Below are 25,808 nucleotides of genomic sequence, written 5' to 3'. Positions count from 1 at the left end.
CAGTGTCACCTGCTCTGGGGAGTATTGTAGTGCACCCCCTGAATGGTCCATGCATCGGAAGCACATCTTCAGAAGACCTATGGTCCTCTCTACCATCGCCCATGTGGAGGCATGACTCCTACTGTAACACTGCTCTGACTCTGTTCTTGAGTGGCGGAGAGGCATCATGAGCCACCTCTTCAATAGATAGCCCTTGTCACCCAGCAGCCATCCATCCAGTCAGGCTGGAGCACTGAATAGCCTTGGCACCTGTGAGTGTCTCAGGATGTACGTGTCATGGAAGCTGCCAGGGTAGCTTGCACAGACTTGCAGAATCAGCATCCTGTGATCACATACTATCTGCATGTTCATGGAGTGGAATCTCTTCCTAATGACGAATGCACCTGGCTGACCCGCTGGCGCCTTGATGGCCACGTGTGCAGTAGATGGCCCCCTGGACATGGGGGAACCCAGCAATTGCTGCAAAGCCTCTGGCTCACTCAGTCTGGCTGGCTTGCCGTGTCTGTACGGTAAAGGATAAAGCTTAGCACCCAACTGAACAGAGCTTCTGTCACCAGCTTGATGGAACTGTGGACAGCTGATTGGGAGACTCCATACAGATCTCCCACTGACCCCTAAAAAGAGCCGGAGGCATAGAAGTTGAGGGCCACTGTTACCTTCAGAGCCACTGGCATGGGGTGTCCTCCCACACAGTTGGAGCTGATCTTAGGCTCAATCATCTGACAATTGGAGGTCACAGTCTCCCTTGAGAGGTGGAGCCTCCTTCAGGAATGCACCTCGGACATATTGAAGTAGCTGCATCGGCGCCTGTAAACCCTGGCAGTAGGATAGAGGCATCTTCTGCGCCCCTTGTGCCTTGGACTTCCTGCTGGCCTTGCGCCCCTTGTGTCTGTGCCTCTCCTCTCACAGGTCACTCCCCTGGAAGCTGCATTGGGATACCTGGCCTCCTCTCCCTTCTGCCCCTCTCTTCCTCCTCAAAGGAGGTGCCACCAGGGGAGACCACAATCCCCATTATCAGGGTAACAGAAGGCTGCCTGATACCTGGAAGGGTCCACACTGTTTGAATCCTCTGGGGGCCTTGCGGACACCAATAAGTCCAGAAATGAAGCCTGGAAATGCTAAGCTGAAGCCCCGAACAGAGATGGAAGTGCCAAGTATGAATAAGCAACCAGCAGAAGCTATCTCCTCGCTACTCACAATGGCAATGCTGCTGGCCCTTTTTGTCCCGCCCTTGGATGAAGCTTTTGAAATTGTCGGCTGCCCGCCTGCCCATTTTGCCAGTGGGACAGGAGCGCAATCGCACAGGCAATGTAAAATACAGCTTAATTGCCTTAACTGGTCTTGTAATTGATGGCGGGCATGGCTCTGACTCCTGCTTGCGCCCGCTGAGCGAAATATCGCACGATCATCCAACGTCATCATGCACTATTTTACGCTCGCGCATGTTGGGCACGAGCCCGCACATCGAGCAAAAAATCCTGGCCATTGAATGGAAACAAAATTGTGTCGAGTTCGAATTTTTATGACAGACATGATTAATTTTGGCGTATAAAATTTCAAAAATATCAAATAGTAAATTATCTAGAGTGCCTCACTCAAATCAATTCAGAGAAATCTGTCCTGGGAAAATTGAACTTGAGTAGGAATAATGATGTAATGGGTTAGCACACAACCATTCATCTAAATCCGATCCAGACCGATGATATATAAGTGTCCTCTCCTATGTCTAATCACCATAAGAGCCCCATGTTAAATAAAGATGAGCAGCCTTAACCCCTTTTGTGAGTGACTCCAGATCAGAAGTTCTCCATCTCTCTCTCTGTGAATATATCCATTCAGACAATGGGAATGCAGTTGACATGGTACATTCGAACTTTTTTATAAAGCTGCTTTAGTGGCATATAATGGACTTGTGAAGATTGTCATGGAGCAATTTTTTGCTCACCCGCTGGTGGGTTTGTCGGTGGGGTGGCCATAAAATTTGTCAGATGGCCTTCCCACTGGGCACCTGCCCACCCCGACTTCTCTGCAATTTTACACTGGGGCGTTTGAGGCCTAGGCTGGCCTGCCACCCTTGCCCCAATTTAGGCTCTTAAGTGGCCAATTATTGACCGCTTTAGAGCTGTTTCCCACCCAGCCTCAATTTTCAGGCTCACGGGAGGAGTTCAGAGGCAGGAGGGAGGCCTGAAAACTAACCCTGCTCAGTCCTCGGGTGGGTGTGGGGGTGGGGGAGAAGGGGGCCTCCATCAGCAGAGTCCTTTTAACATCAGGCATCTCCCTGAAAAAGGACCAGCTCCTGCAGGTCCTCTATCCCCCCAGGCCTTTCCACCAACACCTCACCCCCCACCCCTCAGCCCACCCCCGTGGTCTTCACCTCCCCACCCCGCCCTGAGACCCCCACACTTACCTAGTCCTGGAATCCTAGAACTTAGACTCTGGGGATTCACCCCAGCCTTGTCCATTGTAGCTTCGGTACTGCAGGAACCAGGGAGCTGCGGCCAATCTGATTGGCCAGCAGCTCTCTGAGGTGGGACTTCCTCCCAAGTGAGGGGCAGAAGTCCCACCTCCAGCCAATTAATGCTTGGTGGAGCATTAATGGCTGCGGGCAGGCAGTATTGGCAGGGATGCATTCACTGTTGACCCCTTGGATGGTGGGAAGGGAAACCCCGTCATTCCAAAAATCCTGGCCATAGTTTTTCATGTCATTAATTATATCCTCTTATCCTTGGCATCAACCTGGTAAAACCATGCTGCTCTATTTCCATTTCTCCAATATGCTCATTAAAATAATATTAAAGGCAAAATGATTGCATGGATGGTGGCATAGCTAAAGGAAAGAAAGCAGAGAGCAGGACTAATAGATGCTTCTTTTATTGGCAGATGTGTTTGGTGGTATGGTCTCGGAATTTATGTTGGGACATGCCTTGTTCTCTGCACACATAAATAATTTGAGAAAAATTGTGCAAGACCTAATATCAAAAATTGCTAAAAACTCCAAGTTAGGGAGCATGAAAAGTTGTGAAGCAGGAATGAAGAGAGAATGGAGGCCATAGATAGGCCAGGGAAATAGGCAAGCACATAGCAACTGCAGGTCAATGAACATATGAATTAAGACCATTCGGCCCCTCGAGCCTGCTCTGCCATTCAATGATCCAACTGTGACCTCAACTCCATTTTCCTTCCTGCACCATATACCCTTTGACTCCCATGTCAATCAAGGGTCTTTCTAAAGTAGCCTTAAAAATATTCAATGGACAAGCATCCACCACTCTCTGGGGAGCAGAGTTCCACAGACTCATGACCCTCTGAGAGAAAAAAAATTCCCCTCATCTCCATCTTAAATGGGAAACCCCTTATTTTTAAACTGTCTCCCCTAGTTCTAAACTCTCCCACAAGGGGAAACATACTTTCAGCATCCACCCTGTCACTTACCCTCAGGATCTTATATGTTTCAATAAGATCACCTCTCATTCTTCTCAACTCAAATGGATACAAGCCCAACTTGTCCAAACTTTCCACATAGGATAAACCCCTCATTCCAGGAATCAGTCAAGCGAACCTCCTCTGAACTGCTTCTAATGCAGTTATGTCTTTCTTAAATAAGGAGACCAAAACTGTACAAGGTTCTCTAGATGAGGTCTCACCAATACCTCACATAATTGTAGCAAAACTTCCCTACTTTTATACTCCATCCCCCTTGCAATAAATGACAATATTCCATATACATTCCTAATCTCTTTCTGTACCTACAAATTAACTTTTTGTGATTCATGTACCAGGACACCTGGATCCCTCTGTACTTCAGAGTTCTCCAATATCTCCCCATTTAAGAAAAATGCTGCTTTTTTATTCTTTCTGCCAAAGCGGACAGGTTCACCTTTTCCCACATTATATCCCATCTGCCAAATTTTTGCCCACTCATTTAACCTATCTATATCCCTTTGCAGACTCCTTATGTCATCCTCACAACTTACTTTCCTACCTATATTTGTGTCATCAGCAAATTTAGCAACCATACATTCAATACTGTCACCCAAATCACTGAAATAGTTGAGGCCCCAGCACTGATCTTATTGCTGTTTCAGGTCTTCAGCTCCCTGAGGCAGCTCTCTGCCTTCAGGGAGCTTTCTGTCAGCTCTGGCCCGTGCCCACGTTGACATCATCGCCCGCCCCTACCCTGGCAGTGCTGAGCTTCCAGCGTTAATCGCCTAGCCAGCGTGAAATTGTAGTTGAGGCCGATCACGGTCGGTGATCCGTTTCCTGGCTGATCCTGGGCCCGCCGATCATGTCTGCCCACTGACCTGAAAATTCAAGCCCTGTCTCCTGCCTCCCTCCCATTTTGAATAGAGAAGTTACATTCGTTATTTTCCAATCTGATGGGACCTTTCTAGAATCTAGGGAATTTTGGAAAATTAAAACCAATGGATCTACTATCTCAGCAGCTACTTCTTTTAAGGCCCTAGGATGAAATCCATTAAGATCTGGGGACATGTCAGCTATTAATTCTAATAATTTTCTCAGTACCCTTTCCCTGGTGATTGTAGTTATTTTAAGTTCCTCCATTTCACTTCTTGACGTGCACTTATTCCTTGGATGTTATTTGTATCCTCTACAATGAAGACAGATGCAAAATATCTGCTCAATTCATCCGCCATTTCCTTATTTTCCATTATTAAATCCCAGATTCACTCTGTCAAGGACCAATGGTCACTTTACTTACTCTTTTCCTTTTAACCTTACTATCTGTTTTTATATTTCTAGCTAACTTTCTCTTGTACTCTAATTTCTCCCTCCTTATTATCTTGCCATTATTATCAGCCATTCCTTGCTGTTTTTTATATTCTGTCCAATCTTCTAACCTGCCACTTATCTTTGTGGAATTTACACTTTTTCTTTCAATTTAATACTACCTTTAATTTTCTTAGCCATGGATGGTACATCCTTCCCCGAGAGTCTTTCATTCTCACTCGAATGCATCTTTGCTGAGTGTTAAGAAATAGCTCCTTAAATATCTGCCACTGTATCGCTACTGATTTGGCCCCTTCCTGACTCCTTCCTCCACTCTTACTTCCTCCTCCACCCTTACTCCCTCCCCTCTCCACACCCCTTTCCCCACCTGGACACCCTACCCTCTCTGCACTCCTTCTCTTGCACCTTCCACCCCTCCCCCTTACACATACCTCTCCAGTTACCCTCTTCTCCCCATTACCCCCTCCTCCACCTGTTCTCCCTCCCCCCTCCCAACTTCCACCCTACACCTTCATTTCCCCCCTCCAAACCTGACCCCAGTCTGACACCTTCATTTCCCACTCGCAGCATCATCCCATCCTGACACCTTAATTTCCCCCTTCCCAACCTCACCAGCACCCCCTCCACCAACACCTCTTCCTACCCCAGTTGGTCCTAACCCTTCATCTTCCACCCCCTTGACCATCACACATTGTGAGCATCAAAGGTGACTTTCCAACTTCCCTGCGCTGCTTCGCAGCAGTGCCATGTCCATGAGAATTCACCCAGCATGCCATGGACCATGGTGTGCTGTTGGTGTCAGGCTCCAGCATCTTCTGCTCCTTGGATTTCCATGATCTGAGAAAAGCCCTGGTGGTAAGTCCTGAATTCTGCATGTCACAGTTGTCAAGACATGTTCTACTCTGGCATGCTTTCCTGCTGAGGTGGGCGGATGATCCAGCGGTGGGGTGGGGGTGGGGTGGCTGGGTGATTCTGGAGGGCAGGCCTTATAATGATTTGTTGATGTATTACAATGAGGCTCCCAATGTCCAATGGCGGAGAACGTGGCCTGCCAATGGCAAGCTGAGTGGACAATTGTGAACTGGTTTCACACCGTCATGAAACCAGTCATGCCACTCACACCACCAAACATGCCTGAAGCCAGTGGGCATGGGAAATCCCGGCCAACATCTTGATCTTTAGAACTAAGGTCATTTGTCTTTTGTACTAACGTCATCGTTAATTAACAGTCACTCACCATCTACCTTTTCCCAGCTTCCTGTCCTTCCGAAATGTCATGTACCCTTGAACATTCAGGCCCCAGCCTTTGTCATCTTGCAGCCATGTTTCTGTAATGGCTATCAGACCATACATATTTATTTCTACTTCAGCTGTCAATTTATCTGTTTTGTTATGAATGCTATGTGCATTCAAATACCAAGCCTTTAATTCTGCTTTTTCACCATTTTTGCAATCACTGGTCTTACCTGCTGGAGCATTCTTAAGATTGTACGTTCCATTCCTTCCTGCCTTGTTCTGATTATCACTTTTCTCATTGCTACCATGCTGCCTTGCCTTGTCTTCCCTCTTTGATTGATCATATCTTCCCACTCTTGATGCTTTGCCCCACTATTTAGTTTAAAGCCCTGTCTACCGCCCAAGCTATGCAACTCACCAGAACACTGGATTCAGCACAGTTTGGGTAAAGTCCATCCCAGTGGTACAGCTCCCATTTTCCCCAGTATTGGTGCTAGTGCCCCATTGAAACCCATTTCTCCCACAGCAATCTTAGAGCCAAGCACTCAACTCCCTAATCTCACTTACCCTACGCTAATTTGCTTGGGGTTCAGGTAATAACCCAGAGAGGTTTTGCTTTTAAATTTATCCCTTAGCTGCTCATACTCCCTAAGGAGAACCTCTTTCCTAGCCCTATCTATGTTGTTGGTACCTACGTGGACCACAATCACTAGATCCTCCCTCTCCAGTTCCTCTCCAGCTCATAGCAGGTGTTCTGAACTCTGGCATCAGGCGGGCAACACAGCTTTCTGCAGCCTTGCTGTAAGCTGCAGAGAACTGTAACTATTCCCCTGACAATACTGCCCTCTAAAACCACTACATTCCGATTTGATCTCCCTGCTTCAATAGCTTCCTGTACCATGGTGCCATGGTCAGTTTACTCATTCACCCTGCAGCCACCACTTTCACCCACACAGGTTTCAAGCACCTGAAACCTGTAGGATAACTGCAAAGGCTGAGGCTGCTCCACTTCTACCTTCTGGGTCCCAATACCTGCCTCACTGCAGTCACAACCTCCTGTCCCTGATCACCAAGCAAATCAGAAGACCCTATTCTAAGGGGTGTGACTTCCTCCTAGTACAAAGTGTCCAGGTAACTTTCCCTCTCGCTGATGTATCACAGTGTCTGTAGCATGGCCTCCAACTCAATGACTGTGAGCCAAACATCTTCAAGACACAGAAACTTAGTACGTGTTTGCCCTAGATCAGACTGGCACCCAGGAACTCTCACATTCTGCAGTCGCAACAACGCATCCACCCTGCCATCTTTATTATGTGTTACTTAATTTGTTTTCTTAATTAATTTATAATTAAAAACACTGCTAGTCCCAATAACCTTTATTACTATTAATAGACCTTATTACAACTAATAAAACTTTACAATTACTGATAAATTATGAGTTTTGAAGAAAAATAAGCAAAATATTCACTAACCATGTCGATTAATGTGAAGCACTATATTTTGTGAAAAAGCACAGAGAAAAGAAATATAACCTACATGGTAAAACTTTCACATGACTACAGGATCAGAGAGATCTAGGGACGTAGACAGACATCCAATCTGTAGTTGTTAGTTGCACTGGCTGAGTGAGACATTACTTTAATAACGCCACTCCTGAGACACATTAGCCAGAATCTTCCATTCTGGAGTCTAAGTTATGTGGCGGGTGCAGAAGTGAGAGTGATTTCCGTTGTTCAGGTGTTCAGCTCATTACATGTGCATCCATGAAGAGCTCGCTGATTCTTGGGCAGGAAGTCGCTGTCCCCATCATTACCTCATGGGGTCAAAGGTCCAGGCACCATATTTAAACGACACCGAGACAGCCATTCAATCACTGCAGACCAGGAGCTCAGGTTTCTGCACATCACAGGCTGTATGTTCCAGAGCAGACAACATGTGGCCAGATGGTTCAGTGAAACCTCCCTGCAGGTTCTCCTCCAGGAAAGGCAGGAGGTGCTGTTTTCCAGGGATCACAGCAGAAGGCCCTCCCAACTGACCACAGAGGTCGCGGTGGAGGTTAGCACTTGTGGGGCTCACAGGAGAATTGCCCAGAAATTCAGGAAAAGGATGAATGATCTGCTGTGCTCCAACAGGGTAAGTGGCACTGTCTACTCACTGTAAAGTGACTCTCCTCATGGCATCAGGTAGTGTAAGTGTGCGAGTGCAAAGGGATGTCAGAGATCCTTGTCAGGGATTTTTGGGATGCAGGACTCAGCAGCATGTGCACTGAATGTGTGCCAGCCACTTCATGCTCTCAGTGTTCTATCAGTTGCAGGATATCCTGCTTGTTATTCGCTTATTGGGGAGGGTTGAGGAACTGGGATAGGCATGCATGCTCCTAAACTGCTCATGCATCCATAGGGATTACATTCAGTCCTTCTGTCTTTCTACAGGACAAGAAGATGCACAACAGTGGAGAGTAATCCAAGACAAGAGACAGTCTTTTGAGGAGCAGGCCACCGAGATAGCTGGGGAGGGGCAGGACCATGCCTGTGCCGAAAGCGAGATAAGACTCTCCAAGGAAACCAGTGAGGATGCATCCAGACTGCAGTTGTTAGTTGCTCTGGCTGCGTGAGACATTGCTTTAATAACACCACTCCTGAGGATTATGTCTCAGAAGCCTTAGAGGATGTCTTGGTGTTCATCTGCCCCCTCCACCAACACAGAGACATTCACTTTGGTGGGTGCACGTTCTAGAATAGGCTCGGGGTCACAATCTGGTGAGCACTACCTCACAGACACAGCTGGTGGAGGCAGTGACAGCTGAGGTCTCTGACACTGGGAGGACTGCTGGAGATCGGGCTCCTGCTCAGCCGCATGAGAGGAGTCTTGTGGCTGAAAGCAGTACGAGGCAGAGTGAGAGTTCAGAGGAGTCTCGGACTCAGCCGCTGCCCCTACCATAGCTGCTGCTGGAAACAGAAATCGAGGTGTGACATCAAAGGAAAGTCGTAAGTTAATTGTCTGGTGAGTATTGTTGCTTAGGGACTGGGTCTCAACAACTGGAAGATTAAAAATGATAGAAGTATTAACTACGAATAATAAGGAACAAGTGCGTAGTTGGTGAATATTATCTTATCTTTTATTTTTTAAGTAAGGTTTATTACAACTAGGTAAGTGTGTTCATTATGAGTTGGATTTATCAGCACTAGTAAGGTTTATAAATAATAGTAAGGCATATTAGTATTGGTAAGGTTTTTATTTTAGCAGTATCATGGTTAACTAATAAATAAATAGATGGCAGGGCTGCTTCAACCTTGAGAGTGCCCATCCTGTGCTATGTGGGAGCTCCAGGATGCTTCCCATGTCCTGGATAACCACTTGTGTCGGAAGTGTGGTCAGTTGCGTCAGCTTGAGCTGCGGGTTTTGGAACTTGAGCAGCAGCTGGCATCACTGCGGAACACCCATGAGGCTGTGAGCTATGTGGATATCAGGTTTATAGGTGTGGTCGCTCTATACCTTAAGAGTATGGAGGGAGAAAGGTAAGGGGTGAGAACCAGACAGTCAAAAAGGAACAGGCAGGTGGTGCAGGAGTACTCTAAGCGCATCCCACTCTCCAACTAGCATTCAGTTCTGAATACTGATGAGAGTGATGGTTCACCTGAGAAGTGCAGCCAGGACCAGTCCATGCCAACACAGGTGGCTCAGCTGCACGGGTATGGGTACAAGGAAGTCTGGAAGAGCAATAGTGATAAGTAATTCAATAAGGGAATGGATAGGTGTTTCTGTAGTTGCAGGCATGAATTCAAGATGATGTATTGCCTCCCTAGTGCCAGAGTCAAGGATGCCACTGAACGGCTGCAGAACATCCTTGGGCAGGGGGGTTCGGGGTGGGCGGGCGGGTGGTGGAAAACATCACCTCAAAAGTAGTAATCTCTGGATTACTCCCAGTGCCACGCGCAAGTGAGTATAGAAATAGGGAGATAAGGCAGATGAATGCTGGCGAGATGGTGCAGAAGTTGGTTTAGATTCTTGGGACATTGGGATTGTCTTTAGAGCAGATGGGACCTGTACAGGCCAGACGGGTTGCACCTGAACAGAGCTGGGACTGAATTCCTTGCAGGAGTTTTGCTAGTGTTATTGGGGAGGGTTTAAACTAACTCAGCAGGGCTGTGGGAACCAGGAGATAATATCAGAGAGGAATAACAAGGTGCACAGCATGCAGGGAGAGATAGCACTAGAATAGTAAATAGTAAGTCAATAGGTGGGGTCAGAGTAAAGGAAAAAACGATAGAGCCTAAATCCAGGTTACTGTGCATGTATGCGAATGCACGAAATGTGCTAAATAAGATTGGTGAGCTACAGGCGCAAATAACTGAATGGCTATAACTGAGACCTGGCTCATAGAAGGGCAGGACTGGGTGTTGAATATTCCTGGATATAAGGTGTTCAGGAAAGATAGGAAATGAAGAAAAGGAGGAGGGGTGGCAGCATTGATTAAGGAGATCATTGCAGTGTTGGAGAAAGGGAGTGCCCCAGAGGGATCAAGGACAGAATCTATTTGTCTAGAGCTAAGGGACAAAAAAGGTGCAATTACATTGCTTGATGTATTATGTAGGCCACAAAATAGTGGGAAGGATGAGAGGAACAAATTTTCAAGGAAATTACAGAAAGGTGCGAAAATTATAGAGTAATTATAATGGGGGACTTCAATTATCCAAATATAGACTGGGATGATATTAGTGGAAAAGGCACAGAGGGGTAAGAGTTCCTAGGGTATACTCAGGAAAATTTTCTACAGCAGTTTGTTTCCATTCCAATGAGAAAGGAGGCACTGCTAGACCTGGTTGTTGAAAATGAGTTGGGCCAAGTGGATCAATGTCAATAGGAGAACATTTAGGGGACAGCGATCATTGAATCATTATGGAAAAGGACAAAGAACAACCCAGAGTAGGCATAATTAACTGGAGGAAAATAAACTTCAATGGGGTAAGAACAGATCTGGGCCGAATAAATTGGAGTCAAAGGTTGGCAGGAAAACTGATAGCTGAATAATGGGCTACCTTCAAAGAAGAGATAATTCGGGCAGTCAAATTTTAAAAATTCATTTACGGGATGTGGGCATGGCTGACTAGGCCAACATTTATTGCTCATCCCTAATTGCCCTTGAGAAAGTGGTGGTGAGCTGCCTTCTTGAACCGCTGCAGCCCCTGTGGTGTAGGTACACCCACAGTGCAGTTAGGGAGGGAGTTCCAGGATTTTTACCCAACAACAGTGAAGTCAGGATGGTGAGTGGCTTGGAGGGGAGCTTCCAGGTGATGGTGTTCTGATGTATCTGTTTCCCTTGTCCTTCTGGATGGTAGCAGTCGTGGGTTTGGAAGGTGCTGTCTAAGGAGCCTTGGTGAGCCTTTGCAGTGCATCTTGTAGATGGTACACACTGGTGCCACTGTTCATCGGTGGTGGAGGGAGTGAATGTTTGTGTAAGGGGTGCCAATCAAGTGGGCTGCTTTGTTCTGGATGGCGTCAAGCTTCTTGAGTGTTGTGGGAGCTGCACTCATCCAGGTAAGTGGAGAGTATTCCATCACACCCCTGACTTGTGCCATGTTGATGGTGGACAGGCTTTGGGGAGTCAGGAGGTGAGTTACTCGGCATAGGATTCCTAGCCACGGACCTGCTGTTGTAGCCATAGTATTTATATAGAAGTATAGAAAATAGGAGCAGGAGTAGGTCATTTAGCCCTTTGAGCATGCTCCACCTTTCAATATGATCATGGCTGATCCTCTATCTCAGCACCATACTCCCGCTCTCTCCCCGTACCCCTTGATGCCTTTAGAGTCCAGAAATCTATCTATTTCCTTCTGAAATATATTCGGTGACTTGGCCTCCACAGCCTTCTGTGGTAGAGAATTCCATAGGTTCACCACCCTGAGTGAAGAAGTTTCTCCTCATCTCAGTCCTAAATGGTCTACCCCATATCCTGAGACTGTGACCTCTTGTCCTAGACTCCCCAGCCAGAAGAAATATAATCCCTGCATCCTGTCTGTCCATCCCTGTCAGAATTTTATATGTTTCAATGTGATCTCTATTCATTCTTCTAAACTCCAGTGAATACAATCCAAGTCAGCCCAATCTCTCCTCAGATGACAATCCTGCCATCCCAGGAATCAGTCTGGTGAACATTTGCTGCACTCCCTCTATGGCAAGTATGTCCTTTCTTAGGTAAAGAGACCAAAACTGCACACAATATTCCAGGTATGGTCTCACCAAAGCCCTGATCAGCTGCAGTAAGACATCCTTGCTCCTGTACTCAAGTCCTCTTGCAATAAAGGCCAACATACCATTTGCCTTCTTAACTGCTTGCTGCACCTGCATGCTTGCTTTCAGTGATTGGTGTACAAGGACACCCAGGTCCCTTCTACATCAAAATATCCCAATCTATCACCATTTAAATAATACTCTGTCATTCTGTTTTTGCTACCAAAGCGGATAATTTCACACTTATCCATTATATACTGCATCTGCCATGTATTTGCCGACTCACTGAACCTGCCTAAATCACCGTGAAGCCTCTTAACACCCTCCTCATCACTCACATTCTGATCAAGTTTCAAGTTGTCAGCAAAGCTTTTACAATCTGCTTTTATGTTTCTTGCAAGTTTACTCTCATACTCTATTTTCCCCCTCTTAATCAATCTCTTGGTCCTCCTTTGCTGAACTCTAAACTGCTCCCAATCCTCAGGCTTGCTACTTTTTCTAGCAACTTTATATGACTCCTTTTTGGATCTAATGATATCCTTAATTTCTTTTGTTAGCCATGGTTGGAATGCTTTTCCTGTCGTGTTTTTGCACCAGAAAGGAATGTAAAGCTGTTGCAATGCATACATTCATTCCTTAAATATTAGCCATTGTCTATCCAGTATCATACCTTTTAATGAAGTTCCCCAATCTACCTTAGCCAACTCACGTTTCATACCTTTGTAGTTTCCTTTGTTAAGATCGAGGACCCTAGTTTCAGATTGGACTACTTGATTTTTTATCCTAATGAATTCTATCATGTTATGGTCACTGTTCCATAAAGGACCCCACACAACAAGATTATTAATTAAACTCTTCTCATTGCACAATACCAAATCTAGAATACCTTGTCCCCTAGTTGGCTCTTTGATGTACTGGTCTGAAAAACCATCTCGTACACACTCCAGGAATTCATTCACCACAGTATTATTGCTAATTTGGTTTGCCGAGTCTATATGTAGATTAAAGTCACCCATGATTACTATAGCACCCTTGTTAAATGCATCTCTAATCTCCTGTTTAATGCCATCCCCTACCTTATCACTACTGCTTGGGGGCCTATAGACTCCCTAATGGTTTCCGCCCTCTGTTGCTTCTTAACTCCACCCAGACTGATTCTACATCTAGATTTTCTGAGCCAGTATCCCCTCTCACTATCACACTGATTTCATCCTTAACTAACAACGCCACCCACCTCCTTTTCCTTTTTGCCTGTCCTTCCTAAATATCGAATACCCTTGGGTATTCAGCTCCCAGCCTTGGTCACTATGCAGCCATGTCTCCATAACTGCAATCATATCGTACCTGATTACATCTATTTGCCCTGTTAATTCATCTACCTTATTGCGAATGCTCCGTGCATTCAGATACAGTGCCTTTAGTCTTGTCTTTTTAACATTTTTACACATCTTTTTTGTACTATGGCCCTACTTGCTGCTAGCCCTGGTTTCCTCTGCTTTCCACTTTTGCTTTCTTCTTTTCTGTACTTCATTCCTATCTTTGTTTCCCCGCTCAGGTTCCCACCCCCCTGCCAATCTAATTTCAATCCACCCCCACAGTACTCGCGAATACCCCTGTGAGGATATTGGTCCAGGTCCTGCTGGGGTGCAACCTGTCCAGCTTGTACAGGTCCCACCCTCCCCAGAATCGGTCCCAATGCCTCAGGAATCTAAATCTTTCCCTCCTACCCCATCTCTCCAGCCACATGTTCATCTGGCCTATTCTCCTATTCCTGATCTCGCTAGCACATGGCACTGGGAGTAATCCTGAGATTACTATCTTTGAGCTCCTGCTTTTTAATTCATTTCCCAGCTCCCTATATTCTGCTTTCAGGACCTCATCCCTTATTTTGCCTATGTTGTTGGTACCGATATGGACCACGACCTCTGGCTCTTCACCCTCCTCCTTCAGAATGTCCTGCAGCCGCTTAGTGACATCCCTGACTCTGGCACCAGGAAGGCAACATACCATCCTGGCATCATGCCTGTGGCTGCAGGAATGTCTATCTGTTCCCCTTATAATAGAATTTCCTATCACTATTGCTCTCCCACACTTTGCCCCCACCCCCTCTGTGCAGCTGAGCCATTTGTGGTGCCACAGACTTGGATCTTGCTGCATTCCCCTGAGAAAACATCTCCCACAGTAGTATCCAAAACAGAAAATCTGTTAGAGAGGGAGATGAACCCGAGGGACTGCTGCACTACCTGCCCAGTGCTTTTACTCTGTCTGGTGGTCACCCATTCCCTTTCTGCCTGTGCACTCTTTACCTGTGGTGTGACCACCTCACTGTATGTACTATCCATGAAGATCTCATCCTTGCAGATGCTCCACAGTGACTCCAGGCCTAGCTCCAGCTCCAAAACATGGATTTCATGTAGCTGCAGCTGGAGACACTTTCTGCACACATGGTCGCCCTGGACACTGGCTCCTCCTGTGCAATATGGACTTCCCGTATTGCACAGGAGGAGCATTCCGCTTGGCCGAGCTGCCCTGCCATGACTTACCCTTAAATTACTCCCTTTGCTTTTACTTCCTCTAGTTTAGAGGATATTAAAGACAGAAGAAAGGCTTACCAGGCCCTACTTACTGTCGCTCTTCTTACTGAGGAAAGGTAGAAAATGAAAGGATCACTTCTTTCCCTCTTTAGTGAATTCCCTCTCTCACCAAATTCTAACTTGAGCACTCTAATGCAGCCCAAAGCAGCACCATAAGATGGCTTGCTTTTATACTGTCTGAATCTAGCTTCTGAAAACCTGTTTAAGCCAGATAATTAATTTACTAGCTGGAGCTGCAAGCAGACCATGTATAACCCCTGTTTTAAAGCTGGACTAAAACTCACTTTCTTCCAACCCAAAGAATAACTTTTAGTTAAATCAAAGAAAGATCATACTTTGGATAGAAATGTCCTTTAAAAGTCCCTCTCTCACCAAACTCCAACTGAAGCATTCTAATGCAGTCAAATGCACCACTCCAGTGCAGACCTCCAGTCTCATTCCTTCTCGTGTTCTTTTAATTCTCTGACTCCAATCTCAGTCTCGCCCCTTCTCCCGCTCTTTTAACTCTCCGGCTTCATTCTCAGTCTCGTCCTTCTCTATGGCAATTCCAGTTCAGTTTCTGGTCAATAGTAACCCCCAAGATGTTGATAGCGGGAGATTCAGCAATGATAATGCTATTGAATATCAAGGGGCGATGGTTAGATTTTCTCTTATTGAAGATGACCATTGCCTGGCACTTGTGTGGCATGAATGTTACTTGCCACTTGTCAGCCCAAGCCTGGATATTGTCCAGGTCTTGCTGTATTTGGACATGGATTGGTTCAGTATCTGAGGAGTCATGAATGGTGCTGAACATTGTGCAATCATCAGCAAGCATCCCCACTTCTGACCTTATGATGGAAGGAAGTTCATTGATGAAGCAGTTGAAGCTGGCTGGGCCTAGGGCATTACCCAGAAGAACTCCTGCAGTGATGTCCTGGAACTGAGATGCGTGACCTCCAACAATCACAACCATCTTCCTTTGTGCTAAGTATGACTCTAACCAGCTGAGAGTTTCCCACTGATTCCCACTGACTCCAGTTTTGCTGGGGCTCCTTGATGCCACACTTGGTCAAATGCTGCCTTGATGTCAAGGCAGTCACTCTCACCTCACCTCAGGAGTTCAGCGCTTTTGTCCATGTTTGAACCAAGATATATATTCCCCTGAAAGGGACAGGTAGGGCAAACAAATCCAGATGACAAAGGAGATAGAAAGTAAGATAATGAAGAAAATGTGTGTCACATGGGGAGGCGGTGGCATAGTGGTATTGTCACTAACTAGTATTCCAGAGACCCAGGGTAATGCCAAATTCAATAAAAATTTGGAATTAAAAGCCTGATAATGACCACCTCATGAGGTGCATAGATAAGGTAGACAGGAAGGAACTTTTCCCCTTGGTGGAGTGATGAATAACCAGGGGTTATTGATTTAAGGTAAGGGGCAGGAGGTTTAGAGGGGATGTGAGGAAGAATTTTTTCACCCAGAGGATGGTGGGAATCTGGGACTCACTGCCTGAAATGGTGGTAGGGACAGAAACCCTCATAACATTAAAGAAGTATTTGGATGTGCACTTGCGATGCCATGGCATACAAGGCTATGGGTCTAATGCTGGAAAATGGGATTAGAATAGTTAGGTACTTGTTTGACCGGCGCAGACCCGATGGGCCGAGGGGCCGTTTTCTGTTCTGAAGACCTCTATGACCCTATGACTCTAATAATGGTCACTAGACCAAGGTGTCAGAGGGTGCTGATATGATGCAGGTACGCACCAACAAGGAGTCAATTTCTGCAGGACCGGAGGGAAGGGAAAGATTGACAAAATAGGAAGAAAAGAAAAATGTTTAAAATATCATATATTGCTAGGAAACTATGACACATCTGCTTATTTTAATGTCAAATGTCTTAATGTATTTGAATAGGATAAAGCTAGTGGCTGCTTAGTGAACAAAAAAAATTCTTAAAACAATACTAATTCATTGTTCTGTCTTCCATATACTTAGCTACTGTTAGCAATTGATTAAAACACGCAATGATTCTGCTGCTGGCTTTCCCTTCTGCTACCCTGCTTCCTGCCTGAACAATGATAATTTGGACCATAGTTTCCATGGCTGGGTTAATGCAGTTCCATAACTACACTCGTTGCATATCTCCATGACAAGACTGATGGTGTTAATGCATTCTGTCCTCTGAGGCGGAAAACTCTGAGACTGGACAGCAGTTAACAAAACAGCCAAGCTTAAAACTTCATCCATGGAAGGTGAACAGTTGCCAGGTACGTAGATGCTGAACTGGAAGCCTTAGTACAAATTGTGTAAAGGAGGAGAGAGCTTATTTTTCTACAGGGAACTAGGAGGCCCTCCAGGCATACAGAAGGAAACAAAAACAAAAAGTGCTGGGAAGACTAACAACACCTGTGAAGAGAAAGACAGAGTTAACGTTTTGAGTCCGTATGACTCTTCTTCAGAACTTAGAAGGAAATGGGAGCAAATAACTGTGGAGATATGGAAGGTGTCCGGGCCCCAAGGTCCTGACTACAATGTTGGAAAAAGTTCAATAGCCTCACATGAATTGTCAAGGTCAGTGAATGCATCTTCAAATGTCATCTCCTATCCATCACACCATCAACCTCACCCGCTGTGAAATGCACTCTCCCCACCTCCCTGCATCACCCACCCATTAGCAATCTCCAGCAACTAGGACTCAAGCTCAACATTCGTACGCTCCACTTAATGCTCACGCATTTAGCCCTGCTGCAAACCTCATAACCACATCTCAGAGCTTCCACATTCTTCTAGCTATTCAGCTATGACAGGCACATCACCTACATTCACATTGCAACACAGTCACTGATATTCTGCCCCTGCTCTTGTAGGACAAAGTAGCACAGATTGGAGGGAGCAGCAGAGAACTGGCAGAGGACAGGCATGGCTTGCATGTCCTCACCCCCCTGGAAGGGACAGTGCTATATTTATTGACACAGACATCACTGAGGCCCTGGCAAGCAGTATCACTGAAGTCACCCACAATTATGTTCCTGCCTTATGAATCTTCTCAAGTCCCACCTGACCCTCATCCTGCAATTTGACACAATGTACAAGCTGCAGATGGTGTAACCATGCACCTCTTGCTTCCTCCCTTCACATCCCCTTCCTCATCCCAACCCTCCCCTTGTGCATTTATGCTTTCAGATACCCAAGAACTGCTGCATGGCCAGCCATTGGTGCCTGAGGATGATGATGCAGTGGAGGTTGCCACCTTTGAGGAAGAACCATCACTGGATCTGAAACACCAGCTCAGATACTGGCACTGTGTGAAGCTTAGAGAGCAGTATAAAGGAGGGATTTCCGCATATTGGGCAGAATTTTTCTCTTGTTAGGCAGGTGCGTGCCTGACCTGAACAAACTTAAAATGACGCACAACATTTTAGTCGGCGGGTGTGCACAGGAGTCAGCAGTGCGCCTGCCAACAATTAAGTGGCCTATTAAGGCCCTTAATCAATTCATTGACTAGAATTTTTTGCTGCCCGTCCAACTGTTCGGTTGGACAGGCAGTGATTTAAAAACAACCTTTAACATTCATATTTAACATGTCTCTGCTCATGTAACAGTCACATGAGGGGACATGTTTTCATTATTTTTAATGTCTTTATTTTTTATTTTAAAAATCTTCAGCTCCTTGAGGTAGCTCTGTGCCTCAGGGAGCTTTTACTGTGCACGCCTGCGCAGATGTGTGAACTTCTGCGCTCGCCCTCCTCCCCATTCCACCCCATGGGGCCACAACCACTTGGAGCCGAATTTTATGGTTGATACTGAGATTCTGGGTAGAAGATCACAGCTTTACCACAACCCCCCACCACCTCCCCACACCGTAACACCCACCACCCACCCTTCCTCTCCTCTGCTCCAGGGAAAATAACCCCAATGTATCCAATCTCTCCTCATAACTAAAACTCTCCAGCCCAGGCAACATCCTGGTAAATCTCCTCTGCACTCTCTCTAGTGCAGTCACATCGTTCCTATAATGCGGATTCCAGAACTGCACCCAATACTCCAGCTGTGGCCTAACCAGTGTCTTATACAGTTCCAGATAACCACCCTGCTCTTATATTCTATGCCTCGGCTAATAAAGGCAAGTATCCCATATGCCTTCTTAACCACATTATCTACCTGTCCTGCTACCTTAAGGGACCAGTGGATTTGCACACCAAGTTCCCTCTGATACTCAGTACTTCCCAGGGTCCTACCATTCATCGTGTACTCCTGTGCCTTGTTTGTCCTGCCCAAGTGCATCACCTCACACTTTTCCAGTTTAAATTCCATTTGCCACTGATCAGCCCATCTGACCAGCCCGTCTATATCCTCCTGTAATCTAAGGCTATCCTCCTCACTATTTCCCCACCCCACCAATTTTCGTGTCATCTGTGAACTTACTGATCAACCCTCCTACATTCAAGTCTAAATTGTTTATATATACCACAAACAGCAAGGGACCCAACACCGATCCCTGTGGCACCCCACTGGACACAGGCACCCAGTCACAAAAATGCCCCTCGACCATCACCCTCTGCTTCCTGCCACTCTGCCAATTCTGGATCCAATTTGCCAAATTGCCTTGGATCCCATGGGCTCTTACCTTCATTATCAGTCTCCCATGAGGGACCTTATCAAAAGCCTTGCTGAAGTCCAAGTAGACCACATCAAATGTATTGCCCTTATCTACACACCTGGTCACCTCTTCGTAAAATTCAATCAAATTGATCAGACATGACCTCCCTTTAACAAAACCAGGCTGAGTGTCCTTGATTAATCCCTGCCTCTCCAAGTGTAGATTAATTCTGTCCCTCAGAATTGCTTCCAATAGTTTCCCAACCACTGAGGCTAGGCTGATTGGCCTGTAGTTCCCTGGTTTATCCTGTCCTCCCTTCCTGAATAACGGTACCACATTGGCTGTCCTCCAGTCCTCTGGCACCTCTCCTGTGGCCAGAGAGGTATTGAAAATTATTGCCAATACCCCTGCTATTTCCTCCCTTGCCTCACTCAACAGCCTGGGATACATTTCATCCGGGCCTGGAGATTTATCTACTTTTAAGCCTGCCAGACCACTTAGAACCTCCTTCCTTACTATGCTAATTTCTTTAATTATATCACAGTCCTTCTGCCTGATTTCCATACCCACGTCGTCCCTCTCACTTGTGAACACTGACACGAAGTAATCATTTAGAGCCTTACCTACGTCTTCAGGCTCCACACATAAATTACCACCATGGTCCATAATGGGCCCTAATCTTTCCCTAGTTATCCTCTTACTCTTACTGTACTTGTAAAATAACTTTGGATTTTCTTTTTATTTTACCTGCCAATGCTTTATCATGCCCCCTTTTTGCTCTCCTAATTTATTTTTTAAGTTTCCCCCTACACATTCTATACTCCTCTAGGGCTTCCGATGTTTTGAGCCCTTGGTATCTGCCATAAGCCTCCCTTTCTCTCTTTATCCAATCCTGTATATCCCTTGACATCCAGGCTTCCCTGGATTTGTTGGTCCCACCCTTTACCTTTACTGGAATATGTTGGCCATGTACTCCCCCTCTATTTCCTTCTTGAATGAGTCCCACTGCTCTGGCGCAGATTTACCTAAAAGTAGCTGCTCCCAGTCCACTCTGGCCAAATCATATTTGATCTCATTAAAATCGGCCTTCCCCCAATTTAGAACTCTGATTTCAGGCCCACCCTTGTCTTTTTCCAAAACAACCTTGAATCTAATGGAGTTATGATCACTATCTGCAAAACACTCTCCCACTGATACCTCTACCACTTGCCCCGCTTCATTCCCTAAAATTAAGTCCTGGTCCACCCCCTCTCTTGTAGGACCTTCTATGTACTGGATTAATAAGCTCTCCTGGATGCATTCTAAGAATTCCGCTCCCTCCAAACCTATCACACCATGACTAACCCAGTTAATGTTGGGGAAGTTGAAATCCCCCACTATTACTACCCTATTATTTTTACAGCTGATTGGGAGACTCCACACAGATCCCCCACTGACCCCTGGAAAGAGCTGTAGACATAAGTTGAGGGCCACTGTGACCTTCAAAGCCACTGGCATGGAGTGCCCACCCACAAAGCCGGAGGTGATCTCAGGCCCAATCATCTGACAAATAGAGGCCTTCCGTCTCCCTTGAGAGACGGAGCCTCCTTCAGCATTGCACCTAGACATATTGAGGTAGCTGTATCGCTGCATCCCTGGCAGCAGGATAGTGGCATCGTCTGCAGCCCTTTCCGCCTTGTACTTTCTGCTGGCCTTGTGCCCCTTGTGCCTGTGTCTCTCCTCCCACAGGTCCCTCCCCTGGAAGCTGTATTGGGATACCTGGCCTCCTCTTCCTTTTGCCCCTCTCTTCCTCCTCAGAGGAGGTGCCACCAGCAGAGACCACAAGACCCGTTACCAGGGTAACGGAAGGCTGTCTGATACCTGCAAGCGTCCACATGGTCTGAATCCTCCGGGAGCCTTGGAGACACCAAGGAGAAGCCTGGAAATGCTAAGAATGAAGCCCTGAACAGAGATGAAGCTGCCAAGTATGAATGTCACCAGCAACAAACTATGTTCCAAACTCCTCACTACTCACACTGGCAACGCTGCTCACCCCTTTTATCCTGCCCATGGATGAGATTTTTGAAAATGTCGGCTGGCCGCCTGCCCGTGTGCCCATGCGACGAGCATGAAATCGCACGGGCAAAGAAAAATCACCGTGAATTGGATTGTTAATGGCCTTAAGTGGTCTCTTAATTAATGGCGGGCGTGGCTCCAGAACTCGCTCGCACCCACTGACCGAAATACCGCGTGAGTGTCTGATGACGTCGGGTCACTCACCCGACATCATTGTGTGCTATTTTATGCCCGATCGGGCAGGTGTGGCTGCCCATCGGATGTAAAATCTTGCCCCTAATTTCATGCATCTCATCATTTTGGCTGCTCGTCGGAATCATCCCCCCACCTCAAATTTACTGTCCACATTGGTGGAAAACACACTGGCCCAGAACATATCTGGACAAGTGTGATGTGCAGAAGTTGGGACTTATCTTTACAGCCGTACTCAGATTGCAGACATCTGAGGAGCAGAAGATGCCAGAGCCCAACAGCTACCGGACCCTGGAGGAACCTGTGCATTTCATGCTGGGGGGATTCTCATGGACATGGCTCTGCCAAGAAGCAGCTCACGGAAGGTGGGAGGTCTTTGTTGATGTCTGGGGTCTACTTCGCGTCATCACGGTCTTGACCATGGGCTGCTATGGATGATTGGCGAGGGGGTGAGAGAGGAAGGTCTAGCTGTGAATGGGAGAGGAAGGTGTACCGGGAGGTGGGGGGGTCACAGTGGGAGAGGAAGGTCTAGGTTTGACTGGGAGATGAAGGTGTAGCCGGTGGGAGGGGTTGAGGTTGTGAGGGGGAAGGAGAGAGTACGGGCGATGAGGGTGTAATGGGGGAGAATGGGGCAACTGAGGAGGTAGGTGCAAGCAGGGAGGAAGGTGTAAGAGAAGGATTTCAGAGGGGGAAAGGATTTCAGAGGGGGGAAAGACTTTGAAGGGAGGAAGGAGTTTGGAGGGGGCAATGAGTCTAGGGGGAGGAAGGAGTATTAGGAGAAGGGTGTAGTCCTGGGGGAGAAAGGAGCAAGGGTGGAGGAGGGAGTTAGTGGGGGAGTTGTCCAGGTGAATGTGCAAGGGAGGGGCCTGTGGAGTCGATGACTACCTCCTGGGCAGCAAACTGAGGGTACTGTGGTGGGAGGGAATGGTGAGTTTGAGAGAGGGCAGACTGAGCTGTAAGAGTGGGAGGCTAAGGGTGCAATGGTACCAGTAGAAGGGACAGCAAGGATGGTTGGTGGGGACTTGGAGGCAGACACGGACTCTGGGAGTGGGAAGGAGGAGGTCGGGGAGGTCAATGTGGATGGGGATGAGATTCTTGGGAAGGTCAGGAATGTGCACGTTCACTGGACATCCTAGAAAGGCAAGAATTCCAGTTGGTAGATGATGGTGGGGTGGTGGAAGGTGATGCTGGGTTGCCAGAGGTCGACAGTGATGGAGGAGAGAAAAAGACAGGGAGCTGAGAAGAAGCTTAATGACTACCATGGCTGTTGAAACCGAAAGTGAGCAGAGCCTCGTGTAGGATGGGCCCAGGTTCTGCATGGGAGTGCGATCAGTGGGAAGGCGGAGATGCGGGTCAGCTCAGATGGACAACTGAAAGCGAACCCCAAAATGCTCGGGACATTGAGATGAGTGTGATGGATGAAGGCTCCACCTGCGTGGGAGAGTGCTCGCATGAGGCTCTGAAAGGCCCTGCCACACACACACTTCTTCCAGAATCACTCATGCGCTGGCTCTGTGCAGCTGAACTGCTAGTGGAGGGGGAATGCAGTGGGAGGGCTCGCAAAGCGTGTAAATGAAGCTAAAAGACATCATTACACATTATTCAGTGAAGTGAATATATTTTCAGATTATAAAGTGACAAAATGTGTTTACTCATGCAACCACTTGTGATCAGAAATTCTTAACTTTTCTAGGCTTTCTTCTCGGTGCTGCCCTGACATCCACAGCAAGGGTGGAGACAGCTTGTGCAATGGTTGGCCCTGTTGCCTCTGATGACTTTGGTGTGCGTCGTCTGGAGAGCTGAGGCCTTGAGGGCCCGGGCTTACGTTAGCTGTCATCCTGTGGGCCAGCTGCTCCCTCTGCGGTGCCAGAGGATGAGGTTAGGAGCTCACAGGCAAAAAAGACTCAGAGGGAGAGGAGACTCTGAGATTCCTGCGTTGATAACCCAGAGGTGTCCAGCTGCTGCTCCTCCTCTTTTCAGGTGCCTGAGGGCCCTGGCCTGACTCCTTGAGGGAAAGAAGCACCTCTAGGGATGTCGAGGTGCCCCATTTCCCTCTCGCATTGCCACTGCAGGAACTCACCCATGGCTGTTGCGATGGCGTGCAGGTCTGCGCGCATCTCCATGTTCTGCTGGAGCAGGGTCTCCATGGCGTCCACCATCCTTCCCATGGATCCTCCATCTGCGCACATGTGGGCACCACTTTACTAGAGACCAGGCGGATGCGCTCCTCTGGCTCGTGTGCCACTCTGTTGAGGGCTTCCAACATCTCTGTGTGATAAGCCTCTGCTTTCTGCTGACTCTGAGCTGGAAGGCTGTATCCAGAGGCTCGTCATCTGATTCAGACCACACAGTTGCCTGATCCCCAGCAGTCCTCCAAGTGCAGGGGAGCTCGGCTGAACCTGCCTCCTCCTGCTGTGGACATATGTCCATGCGGTGACCACCAGATTGTGAACCCGAGCCTGCTCTAGATCTAGGTCCCACCGAGGCCTGTGTCTCTGTGCTGGTGCAGAGTGTGGGTAAGCGCTGTGATGGGCCTTCCAGTCTGCTTATTTCTAGCTCTTCAATGGAGGAGGTGAGGGCATGGATGGAGCTGAGGGATTGGCAGAGATCGCTGTGAATCAAATTAGAGATAATTAGTGCATGGCAGCAGAGTCCAAAACAGGAGAGAGAGCACTCACAGTTGTGTGGAGAGAGGGATGATGTGGTACAGGATCCTCGCATGTGTGTTTGCCGCCGACCTCTCTGTTGCCACAGACACAGTCCATGTCCTCACCAGTCAGTGCGATGGCACACTCCTCAAAGTGAGTGAGGGGTCTAATGTGGGCCAATCCACCTCCAGCCTCGAACCTCTCCCTGCTTGTTGTGATCCAGCTTGTCCTGCATGAAGACAGGTGGAGGGAGTGTGACCAGAATGCATGGCACTGCATGGAATGTTTGTGTGGTGAGCACAGCCATGGTTGGGATGAGGCCGCAAGCTCCTGAGGATATAAGCCTGATGGAGATGTGGGAGTTAGCAGTGTTGTCCCTTGAAGTGTGAGATCCCTCTGGATCTGTGATGGGTTTGCGAGTATGTGAGTTGAGAGTGATGAGGTGGTTGACTTACCCTGGTGGAAGGGATGAGAGCATTCATCCTCTTCCTGCACTGGATGGCTGACCTCCTCTGTGCTCCAGTGGCACTGACCACCGCAGCCACCACCTCCCAGGCCAGATTGGTGACTCCGGTGGATCTTCTGCGTTCAGAGCTGGGGTAAATGACTTCGCTTTAGCCTTCCACTACATCCAGCAGGTGCTCCAGAGAGGCATCACTAAACTTGGGGTTTGCTGTCGTCTTTGCTTTTAGGACCATCTGTCACCTGGAGCAGTCCTGGTTTGAAGACATGAAGCAGACATGTGCTCTGGTGCACTTTAAATATGGCGCCTGGAGCAAGGTAGCACTGGGGTCACGGTGTGGTGGGCAAATCTGAGCCCACACACACAGCGAGCTGGCGTGTTCCCCATGTACGCATAACTAATGAGGCGGGATGCGCCGGGAATGGGACAATACGGTGCAGAAAGTTGCCATTGCATTGGTGGTTAAAACAATTTTTTTTACACCCACTCTTGCACTTTGTGCAAATCTGGGATGATTCCACCCTTTGTCAGAGCGTATGTGTTGGTTACCATCCTTCAGGAAGGCGATTGCAGAGTTGTGTTGCATGCAGCAAGTTGATCTGAAGCGAAGCTCTGGGGCATGCCCAGAACTGTCAGTAGCTATCGGGGTCACTGAATATTTTTTGCAAGGCTTGCATTAATATTGTGCACCTCACATGACCTCAGGACATTCAAAAGTGTTTACAGCCAATGAAATGTAGTCACTGTTGTAATATAATGAAGAATTGTTACTGAGCAGCACAGCGTCTGAACCAGAGAATGTCAGTTAGAAGAGTGAATTCAGAGTCAAATCAGGTAGAAAAGTGAAATAAAGAGCAGGAAAGAAGGTTAGAATTAAAAAAGAGAAAAAAGAGACAAGATGAAATTTTAAAAATTTATATATTTTTTGACTTACCAACAAAATAATTGAAACTTGATGGGATGAGGCATCACACTTATGAAAGTTAATTTTCAGTGCCAGAGAGGATTTTTGGTAGTAATTAAGACTTACCACACAGTTAAAAAGGATACTTGGA

Source organism: Cetorhinus maximus, chromosome 7 (genome assembly GCF_964194155.1).
Source record: "Cetorhinus maximus chromosome 7, sCetMax3.hap1.1, whole genome shotgun sequence".
Lineage (NCBI taxonomy): Eukaryota > Metazoa > Chordata > Chondrichthyes > Lamniformes > Cetorhinidae > Cetorhinus > Cetorhinus maximus.
The sequence above is the reverse complement of the archived record's forward strand: the minus strand, read 5'-3'. Positions refer to the sequence as shown.